We start from the raw sequence: 11,879 nt of genomic DNA, 5'->3' as shown, positions 1-11,879 counted from the left end.
TCATTACCAAATCAAATAAAACCAACAAAAATAACTAAAAGGTACCTAACTTTATCCTATTTGCAATTTCAAAAACATTCAATTTTATTTTAACAGACAGCTGACTGAAATAATGTAATAATAATATTTTGTATTAGTGGACAATTTTTTATTGTATAATGGTAGAATTATAATCAATTTCCTACACTACCTTCAAAGGAACCACACCATTCCCCTTTTCTCCTGATCAAAATTACACTAGTTAGTTAAACACTAAATAGGTTACCACCAAGGTGTTTCACAAAATATAAATTACTTAGGTTCAGTACAAAAATGTATTGGTATTATTTACATGGATATTTACAACCTAAGATTTACAAGTGTCTAGTCCTCGTCAACATCTTCCTACGTTGCACGAGCTCCTATGTTGACGCTGGTGGCAAGGTCCGTTTGTCCTGTCTTGAGCCGATTTCTCATTAATTCTGCGATGGCCCGCTGAGTTCTTTAACCTCTCGAGTTTCTTTGAAACGTCTCGCTTCAAGTCCCAGTCTGGTTTGCGAGGAGCCAAATTTGAAAGGTCCTGAAACATAGCAACACAACAGTGTAAATATAATTAAATATTAAAATAATTAAATAAAGATTGTGTGGTCTGTATCAATACAAAAATATCAGAAACAGCCAAGCTGAAACAGTCAATAGCGTGGACAATGCTCAAATACAGTTTTTTTACAAACGGCAACAGCATCTCTGGGCAAGAGATGTCCTATTTGCAAAACATGCAGAACTTTGCAATGTGTTTTGGTTACACTATCCATAAGCGTGATCGGGTATCTCCTTTTCAGGATGCTATGTGGTTGTTGTCAATGACTGTAAATATTTTTGTATATATTTGTTTTATTATTAGACTCAAGTAATTTAAAATAACAATGACACATTAATCTATGCTTTGCACTATTTGATTAAAGATTAATTTGAATTGATGCTGTGTACAGGGTGCCTCAGCCACCGGATCTTAGTACAACAAGAGCCTACTTAGTGCGGAAGCTTGAGGCACAAGGGGATGTGACTCAAACGAGAGACCCAGCAAACGCCTTGGCACACTAAAATTGCAGCTAAAAGAGGGTGAAAGTTTGAATTTGGCCCAAAACTCTACAATGATATCGCCAAGCATCTCAAACAGCTGGGGGGCCTAGCTTTCAAAAGATACATGAAAAAATTGTAAAATAATTCTATGTATGGTTCTTATTTTATCATACTCGTTGTTTTGATCATAATCAGGCCTACTGCATATGTTATGTTATTATTATTTGACAAGAGTAAATCTTTCAGCAGTACTGAGAGACTCAGAAATAAAGGCATTTTTAATTATTAATTTTAGACGTTCCTTTTTATTTTTACCTTTGATTGTTTAACAAGGATCTTAAAATATCAAAGGTTGATATTTGGACCATCACAAGTAGGCTACCATGACAAACATTGTTATACAACTATTTCTGCAAGTTAATCTCAACAAAAACAGTTGACATGAGCTGCAACCTAGAAGTCAAGCTTAGGACTACAATGTTGGAGAGCTGGGTTTATTACTTTGGTTTAGAAACAAACTCTTTCAATAGAACCTTTGACTATTAGACATTCCATCCCCATGTTAAAGTTGTCGCCAGTTGTTTAAACAAAATTGTCGTAGTTGATGTGAGCCACCTACAGATTGCGCTGATCTAATTTATTGATTTCTTTTGAGTACAAGAACTGTTTTCCAAGTCAGACTGATTTAACGACTTATTGTGAGCTATAGCAACTGTTATGACCCATAAACTGTGTTAGCGACAAAGTTTAACGTAAAATAGTTATTTGTGCAACTAGTGAGAAAAGTGAGCAATTGACTCACTCGAGAGAAATCCTTACTCACGAGCCGTAGGCGAGTGAGGAATGGTTTCTCGAGTGAGGCAATTGTACTTTGAACTCGAGTTGCACATTATATTTTTCCTACAGTTACCATAAAACAAATAAATTTGTGAAGAAACATAACCTATTTTTACACAGAAGTGAACTTTTAATATAACATTTAATCTGAAGTGACAAATACAACAGTACAACAGCTGACCAGCTGATTTACAGCCAGTGCTGCCAACGTATTTCGCGCGCATACGACGTTGCCTGCATGTTACGCGCTCACTATTTCGTGCCTTCACGTTGCAAATCTGGAGTGAGACAAAGTAATTAGAGTGAGACAATGTTAACATTGTCTCACTGATGAGCGAATTGGCCACTTTGCTTTCTCAAATCAGTGAGAGAACATGTACATTATTAGGTAACTGTAGGAAAAATAGAATTTTAGACACTAGCGCATTCTATGACTGGCTCACACAACAACTATGTTCTTTTTCAATAAATAATTGGCAACAGCTGGTCTATATAGATGGGATGTCTTCTTCAGTATCTTATAGCCAATAATAGAACTCCTTGATTAGAAACAGAAACAAGTACTTTGGGGTTATTACTCAATTAATTATCAATTAATTGAGAGGGGGACGCCACCTAGGTGGGTATTTTAACCCAAGTATGAGCGAAAGATGAGTGTAGAATGGAGTGAGATGATCTGTGTAGCTTTTTACTGACTAAGATCAGCTGTTTCAGTAGCCAGGATCATTTTTTACTTAAAGCCCAATGATCAGGGACAGCTGGGTCCAGTTTAAAACCATCTTAAAGCTACTGGGTTTCACAAGGTGGAACTGGCGACCTTTTAATTGTTAGTCCCTATAACCACTCAGTTACTAATACTGTACATATACTGATCAATGACTAAGTAGTCTAAGGCATTTTTAAAGTACAATCTAATTAATCCAAATAATGTAATACAATTATAATGGCAAAGAATGATTGTCCATGTGTTAGTCTGTTGTTCCATCACGTGAAACTACGTGTCCAATAGTACTGAGATAGGGTGCATTCAGCAATCGCGTAGGTAAAAGCTCGGCTCAAAATTTTAACCCAGTAACAGATTTGAGAAGTTAATTTTCTTAAATAAAAAAAAAAATCCTTGCAGGTCCCCAGAGAGGCCCCTGGCAACTATCGTGTACACCCTTAGGGAAAAACGGCTCAGAGCATAATACGACTAAACAATGTCTCCATTGTCCTCATTATATTTTTTACTAAATATATGTTGGATACAAATACAAAATTACCCAAAATGTGTTAAATAAATAGAAATATTTTAAACTGTGCCAATAATTTTTTCTTCTATTTTATTTTATTACAGATTTTACAGGGAAATTTACTACTAACCTACACCACAGGAAAGCACCCATTCCTAGGTGCAGACATAAAAATACCCGTTCTTCCCGGTGTGCTGCTGCACAAAAATTGAATGGAATGTAGGCGATACCGGCACTCACCGGTGAGCGTTTAGCGTGGCAGAAAGGAACTATATCAGTCACCGGTGAGTGGCCCGCAGCGAACGTGTTAATCAGCTCTCAATCGTAGCAATAATGACTAAGAAAGAACCTTCATAAACATTACATAACTAAACACTGACCAGTTCTTCAATGACCACTTTGGAGTTAGCTGCCTCTAGTTGGGACTTGACTTCACTTTCTACATCTCCAGGTTTAGCTGCAGGAACAACGTTCTCCTTCAGTGATTCATCCTCAGGAACGTAACTCCGGAATTTGGGCCTGGGGAAACACAGAGAATTAATAATCACTTTGCTAAGCTAAGCAGTAATAGGCGTTTAAACACTTCATCTAGGCCTACTTACTTTAAGCTGAATATAAAAGTAGGGTGAGTGTAAAATGAAATCTATGTTACTGACTAAGATCAGTCGTTTCTTTAGACAAGATGTTTAAAGAACCAATGAACAAGGACCAGTTTCAAACCATCATAGCTTCTGACATCTCTCAGGATCAAACAGACGACCCTCTTTTTTGGGAGTGTTACATGTTGTCCTATGATATAAGACAATTTCACAACGTACAAAATATAATTTTTGACAACGTCCAGTATAAACTATTTGACTGTTGCACGGTGTCCAATTCTCATCATGTCCAAATGTACAGTTACTGCAAGAAACATAGTCTTTCTACAAGCTTTGGACGTCATGGGATTGGTCGTCATGTTCTTAAAAATTAGCAGTAGACCACGTCCAAAGCCGCTGCTAGTTGCATGACGTCTAATAGCTCAACCCTGTCGCACAGCATTCAGAGCTCCAGCATACGGAAGTAAATTAGGTCAAGTTTGGTTAGTTTATGTTAGGGTCGGTTAGTATACACTATAGTTGGTAAAACAGTTTACAGTGTGCAGGCTCTTTGTACGTCATGGGACAGCGCTGAGATATTGGCCATCGTGCAACTGGTAGTGGCTTTGTAAGATCATTGTTCGAAGGTAAATTATAGGAGGACTCATATCAGATCTCTCATGGTCCATCAATCGGACTTCTGGGGTAGGCCTACTTAATTACAAGGGCTCACATTTAACATCTTAATTCCACTGTGCGGCTCTGTGATTTGTCCTCAGTAGTCAGATTAAAGTTATTAAATTTCATTTTCAAACCCCACCAGGGGGCAACTTTTTGGTTTATTCACGCCTATATGCGATATCTAAATTATATCGTATATAGGAGTGAATTAATGTTTTGAAGAGATGAAATGGTGATAGTAAAGTAGAGGAAGTCTTAGGAATTATAGGCGGAATTATAGGCAGAATTATAAGACCTACGAAACGTTTTCCTGACTAAACTCTGAAAAGAAACTGAAAGGGAAAGATGTTTAACCTCTATGGTTATTTAATTAATATTTAACCATATGTTTTTATTTACTTTCTTTAATAATATTGTCTTGTATTAGTGTCTTGATTAAAAACAATTTAGTTTCTTTTGATCTTTTAATTTTTATCTAAAAAAGAAATAGAACAGTTTGTTTAAATGTTTGATTTTATAGATTTTTAATTTAATGTTGGATTTGGCAATGAGTAATTAATGAAAATTAACATGTACAATTCACTATTGTATTGACACTATTGTAATTCTTGACGAATTAACAATAAAGAATATTGTATTGTATTGTATTGTATTAGAGCTAAAACTAGCTGGTGAATACTCTGAATATACTATCATTGACTATTAATACAACTAGACATCACATTCCCACGTTAAAGTTGTCACCAACTGTAATCAAATTGTATTGTAATCAATGATTATTTAACGACCAATAAAATACTTGATTACACCAGTTTTTTAATCAAAATCATTGTAGGCTAGTTGGTGTGAACCAACGATTGATTGCGCTGATCTAAATCACTATATTTCTGTCAAATAGACAGACTTTTCAACAAGTCAAACTAATAGAATGACTTATGGTGAGCTATAGCGACTGTTGTGACCCATCAACTTGGTCAGCAACAATAAAATAGGTGGAAAATGGAATTATAGCCCCTAGCGCATTCTGTGACTGGCTCACATAACTAGGCTATGTTCTTTTTAGTAAAAAATTGGCAACAGCTGTTCTATATAGATGGGATGTCTAATTGTGTATCCAATAGTCAATGATATTCAAGATGGGTTTTCCAAGGCTCAGAAGCAGTGCGCGGAGAAAGCGATTTTAATGGCGGTCCGCTTCGCTTCAAGGAAAACAGTTCTATTAAAATAGCAAAATAGCTGAGACAAGAGGAGCATGGACTCTGCCTCTCGCATTCCGGGCGTAGGAAAACCCAGCTTAAGACTGAAGATGGTTAAGGTAGTAACATTTTTTATCCAGTCCTTATTAGGATTGTCGGTCTTGGTGACAAGATATTAAGAACTGAGCAACAAACAACAAACAAATTTCTGAAAGTGATGTAACAGTGAATAGTTATTACCCAGTTATCTAAGATGATTTAAGTAGGCTATCTTAAACCTAGGTCTACACTGAAGAGATTTAAAAGTTCGATTCATTTCACTTACTTAGGCAGCGTGCCGATCTCTGAAGTTGGTTTGCTCTCTTCTTTATCATGGTCTTCAACTTTCCTCTTCAAATTGTTTAACCTTTCTTTCCTTTTGATTGCTTCTTCCTCCAAATTACCTATCTTAACTTCTGATGTTATTTTCTTGCAATTTATTTAGTACCGCATGGTTCAACGTCAGGGCCTTAGCGTTTTTATCCTGTAAAAAAATGAAAATGAAATTATTAAGCCACAAATTTGTACCTTTTTAAAGTTTATGTTAGGTGTGCATTTGTGCAGTCCATCTAATATAGGTCTTCAAGCTCAATATCCATTATACTTACAAAATGTTTTCAAAATATAAATTAATTATTTTTTATTTTGAACTTTATTTTAGGCCTACACATTTTTTGCGCTATCACTTGGTTCACGATGACGGAAATATGACAGACAGAGACATTAGTCATATGAATTTAGTTGGCCTGAATAATTTACGATTCAAACTTAAATATGATTTATATATTAGCTTAGGTAAGTTACCTAATCATAAATTTCTTATAACATAATGGGACTGCGAAGTTTAAAGTCATTTCAAGACTGGCAAGGTTTTATTTTTTTAAGGCTCTTATCCAACCCTATAAAGATAGGAACTACCACTCTCTCTTCCATAGCCATATAAACTATGGTCTGGCGCTGTGGGGGCATAGCCCCGCCACCCAAAGTTCTGCTACTTCAAAAGAAGGCTGTACGAATAATAATATCGTCGAGTACAACTGACCATTGTCGGCCAATTTTCAAGGAGCTTGGTATCCTGACCATACATAGCCAATATGTGCCTAACATCCTAGCTCTCCTGAAAGAAAATGAGTCATCGTTCATGACTAGAGACGTGCAGCATGATTACGCGACGTGCAGAGCATGTGATCTTGACCTGCCCCGTTGCCAAATCAGTCACAGTCTGAACTTCCACCCATGGCTTGATATTCGGCTTTTTAATACGCTGCCAAAAGGAGTTTGTGCTATTAGGTTTAATAATAGACCAGAAACTGACATGGACCCCCCATATTGACAGCCTGTGTAGTAAGCTGAATAGCAGTGTCTACCTGATAAGAAGGATAAAAACCATAAGTGACACCAACATAGCCAAGATTGCCTACCACTCACTGTTTGAATCACATCTTCGATATGGCCTTGAAGTATGGGGAAACTCATCGGCAACCAACCTCCAACGTGTGCTTATCCACCAGAAAAAAGCAGTAAGAATATTAGCAGACATGGACAAGAGAGAAAGTCACAGACCGAAATTCCGTGAGCTAAAAATCCTAACGATTACAAGCCTGTACATCCTAGCTGTGGCTAATCACGCAAGCAGGCTACAGCTCCAACGAGGTACGGATAGGCACAGCCATAACACCCGAGAGGCTATGAATTACACACTTCCAGTCCATCATCTAACTCTTTTTGAAGAAAAGTCTTCCTACATGGGAGCGGAGTTCCTGAACCTGCTCCCAGAGACAATAAAAGGCCCCAGCATAAGCAGCACCAGACAACGCTTATCGGCTTGGCTTGTGGAGAGACCATTCTACACAGTTGAGGAGTTCATGAATTGGAGAACTTCACCGATGTTCCAGTGAGGATTAAACAACCCTCATAGTAATAACCATCACTACCGACAGCGCCTCAAAGCCCAACAACTTTACGCTATTTTATAATTAAATCTCTGTAATGTTTGACGCCTATTCTGTACTCTATGTTCAAGAATAAAGTATTCTGATTCTGATAAAAAGCGATTTAAGTAAACGCTAGCCGAGCGAGGGTATCTCCTTAAGGTATGGCTCAAGCGGCAGCGAGGCATATCCAGGTCATGAGCCCTTCTTATTCCATAGTAGGCCCCTGTACTCGATCAAGGAACTGATTGACGAACCACTCGCCTTTCCAAAAATCCGAGTCACATCCGTCAGTTCAGATTAAATTGTATATATATATGTTTATAGTGTTTTATAAGTTTACTCTTTTTTTTGACGCAATCTATCCAACTTTTGTTGGTCAAAGATAAAGGAATCAAGTATTCAAGTAAGTAAGTATTCAAGTACTCATGTCTATCACCACGGGTCACAAAATCACTAAGGTTCTCCTTTAGCAAGACCAGACTATTGAGTAAAAACTGGCTCACCACTGAGAGGATTTCCAATTCTCTGAAGATGGGTCGGCAATGTTCTCTAGGGCCTTTAGATGTTATCAACCTCACAGCTTTTTTTTGTAACAGAAGTATTTCATGGCATGCAGGGGAGTGTCCCCAGAGCACTATTCCGTACATCAAATGGCTATGAAAAAAGGCATGGTATATGGTTATCAGATAGGTCTTAGTGACTTCATCTTGGAGTTTCCTTAGTAGATAGAGAACTCTAGATAACCTAACACATACCCTATCAATGTGGTTAGACCAGTTTAGCCTAGAGTCCAGCCAAAACCCAAGCAACTTCACGGCTTCCCCATGATCAGTCCTCGACTTGAGGGTGCACATCAATGATTGTGTCTTTTCTTAATTTATTTTTAAGCGATTAGCAACAAACCAGGACTTAGCCTCAACAAGCAACTCGTCCGCTGTATCCCTCAACAGGTTAATGTCTTTCCCTCTAGTCACCAAGGTGGTGTCGTCTGCAAAGAGGAGGGTGCAGCCGTTTAGCCAAAGGTCGTTTATCGCTTAAAGATTGTAAATAAAGTATTCTTGTATCTTGTATCATGATGCTAAACAGTAGAGGGCCTAACACCGAACCTTGAGGAACGCCATGGGAAACAACTTGGACATTTGATGAAACTCCGTTCACTGATACAGATTGCCTACAATTTCCTTAATAATTCTGCAGAGAGCACAACACTGCACCACCAATACCATATTTTTTTTTAGTTTCCCTAGAAGGATGTTATGGGAAACAACATCGAACGCCTTACTCAGATCGCATAACCTCAGCATGACTGAGTCATGGCACTCGAAGGCATCTGAGATGAGGTCAGTCAGATTCATTAGGGCTGTAGTAGTTGAGCGCCCGCTTCGGAAGCCGTGCTGGGCATCCGAAAGCAAGTTGTTACCTTCAAAATATTTAATCAGCTGCCTCTTCATTACAGTCTCAAGTACCTTAGAGAACACCGGCAAGATAGATATGGGGCGGTAGTTAGACAGATCTGAGGGAACTCCCTATTTAAAGATTGGGATGGTCCTAGCTACTTTTAGGACATCAGGAAAGGACCCTATTAATAAGCACAAGTTAATTAGCTTAGTTGGCAGTGCACATATCAGATGTATAATACCTTTTAGTATAGAACAGGAGATACCATTTACATCTTGGCTGTCAGAGTTTTTAAAGCCCTTCACTAAACTTAGGGAACGTTCACTCACCTCAGTCCAACTTGTTAGTGTGTGGTTAGTGGCATAATCAGTGACTGCAACAACCGGATCTTCATGCTGCAACAAGGAGAGGTTGTTGATGATATCATCAGCTATCCTGACAAAATAGTCATTAAAAACATCAGGGGATGCAGTTATCTTAGGGCCAGGGTTGTTCCTCCTGTGCTCATTTACGACATCCTACGCAGCCTTACAAGTATTGGACGCCTTCAATATTTTGTTTACATTGCTGACTTTCTTCGCTTCCTTAACTTTAGCACTGTAGTCTTTCATTAGTTTTTGTTGGTCAAAGAAGAAACCAAGTACCTATCAAGTAGGCCTAAGTAAGTATCAAGTATCAAGTAAGTACCCTCACCATTTACTTGAATTAGGTCTATTTTGAAGAATTGAAAATATTATTTTAAGTGGTCTTCAAAGATTCAATGAAAGTTTATATAAATATGGCTCATTTTAATTTTGTAATAACTTAACCAGTGTTTCTGAAGTTGAATCTTCAGTTTTAATAACTTAATCTACCTAGTCGAACTCACTGTACAAAGTCACAGTGAATTTAGGATGGTCAACCGTCAATTCTATAAGTATTTATTTATTTATTTATTTATACACGGTAACACCATTTATACAATAGTGGTTAGCGTAATCAATTACAAGATGGCATAATTTATGACGACACTACATTACTAATGCAATTAATAATAAACAAAACTGAACTTGAAAAAACTTTGAGTAAGTATGTTATTTAAGGAAAAACAACAGACAATAATAACAGGCAATGCTGACAAAAAAACAATCAATAACAGGCAATGAAAGGCTATAAATACAAGCTATAAATACGGCAAGCAATAACAGGCAATGAAAGGCTGTCAGTAGTGACTAGGATAGGCTTAATTAAACTTAAGTTTATCGCTCAATCTCTTAAAAGAATTTTTGTTTGGATAACCTTAGGAATGAGCATCAACAGTAGATGTTTTCGAAACATCAATGTTTTCTGTCGATGTTCCATGTTTTTTACTTCGATAGTAGAGTTTAACTTACCCTACCAATGTTTTTGTCGAACATCGATGTTTTTGACCAAGTAGGCCTACCAAAGGTAAGTTATTGAAATATTGATGTTTTCCATGACTGAATTGCATTAATTAGCTAGGCCTATTGTAGCAGAGAGAGCAGACAAAAAGCTTAAAAAAATAAGCCCCGATAACGTTGATGTTTTCGCAACGTTTTAAGTTATCAATACATCGATGGTTGAATTAAACTTATCGATGATCATCTCAAGTTAGAGCCTATGATAATATAGAGTAACGTAAGTTACGTACCTAGATTATCTGACCCATCCTATGTTAATGTTAATGGTTGGACAAGATTGCGTTCTTCAGTAGGGTTATGGTAATCCATTCCTAAATCTGCAAATTCGGCTGTTGGAAGCCGGCACTAACAACTACGGCTGCACTTTACTTTTTAGGTCCTAGGCCTACACTCATTCGAATGAATATATCGATCGATATATCAATTAATCGATTGTAACCAAACGATATATCGAATGAAACAATTGAATAATCGATATTTTCATTCGAATGAGTGTAGGACCTAAAGTAAAGTGCAGCCATAACTTAGGCCTTCATATGCCTAAGCACCGGTAGGCCTACTACTTTGAAAATTGTTTGAAATAAATGGGCCAAGGATTTTGGTAAACACACAAATCCTAGTCTTGCCAAGGCCAACAGTAAAGGATTTAATACTGTAGATATAGTTAAATAGGCTACCTAAGCCTACTGAGAACGCATTCAAATGGCTCAAGTGGAGGGTTTTATGCCTAGTTAGTAAATATTACCTTTAAAATTGAGCTAGTGAGCTGTACTCATTCTGTAAGAATATCACAAAACTGTTTGAACTAAACTGAAGGTTCAGAATTTATGTGGAGGAGGGATAATGAATGATTACGATTACGTTTTGTTTGAGGTTATTAGATAAAGCCCCCCACACACTACCAGACCAGACCTCCAGACCAGACCGTCTGGCTGCAACCAGACCGTCTTGGACGGCTCTACACACTCCCAGACCAGACGGTCTAACATTCGTAATTGAGAGACCGTGGTGAGAACTCTAACAAATGGATGAATACTGTAGCGACGAGACGATCGGTCGTCTGACAGACAGCGCTACACACTCACAGACCAGACAAAAATAGTGGTGGGGGAACCTCAGACCGTCTGTGGTCTGAGGGTTCAACCATCAGACACGCAGACAGTCTGGTCCGAGAAAATCGGTCTGCAGACAGTCCCATACACTATAAGACAAGTGCCAGACGCCAGACCAGACGGTCTGCTGGAGACTGGAGGTCTGGTCTGGTAGTGTGTGGGGGGCTTAAGAAAACGCAAACGTCGCAAACAGCAAAAAGAAAAAAGGGCATGGTGTGTTCTTCTTCTTAAGACCACGAAAAGTGACCTGGTTTTTTTGTCATGAGGCTGTGGAGTAAAGTTGAATTGGATCGAACCAGTGGGGTCCCATATGGTCGACATTTCATATTTCAAAACTGAAATATTCCCATATAGCCGACAGTGAATGAGATTTCAGCGCTGATGGATCA

At 37.9% G+C, this 11,879-nt stretch overlaps 1 long non-coding RNA gene and 1 pseudogene across 1 annotated transcript; both read right to left on the bottom strand.

Annotated features, from left to right (window-relative positions):
* Positions 1-295: 295 nt before the first annotated feature.
* Positions 296-6,060, bottom strand: LOC128987934 (coiled-coil domain-containing protein 12-like; annotated as a pseudogene).
* A 3,225-nt stretch (positions 6,061-9,285) lies between these two features.
* On the bottom strand, positions 9,286-11,625 carry LOC128987935 (uncharacterized). The gene is made up of 2 exons (XR_008490293.1): positions 11,124-11,625; positions 9,286-9,352 (listed from the first exon to the last, which is right to left on the bottom strand). It is a non-coding gene; the product is annotated as an uncharacterized LOC128987935 (long non-coding RNA).
* Positions 11,626-11,879: the final 254 nt, after the last annotated feature.

This window comes from Macrosteles quadrilineatus, unplaced genomic scaffold (assembly GCF_028750875.1).
Source record: "Macrosteles quadrilineatus isolate MER2022 unplaced genomic scaffold, UCM_ALF_1.0 Scaffold_2__2_contigs__length_208266976, whole genome shotgun sequence".
Taxonomy (NCBI): domain Eukaryota; kingdom Metazoa; phylum Arthropoda; class Insecta; order Hemiptera; family Cicadellidae; genus Macrosteles; species Macrosteles quadrilineatus.
The sequence above is the reverse complement of the archived record's forward strand: the minus strand, read 5'-3'. Positions and strand labels throughout refer to the sequence as shown.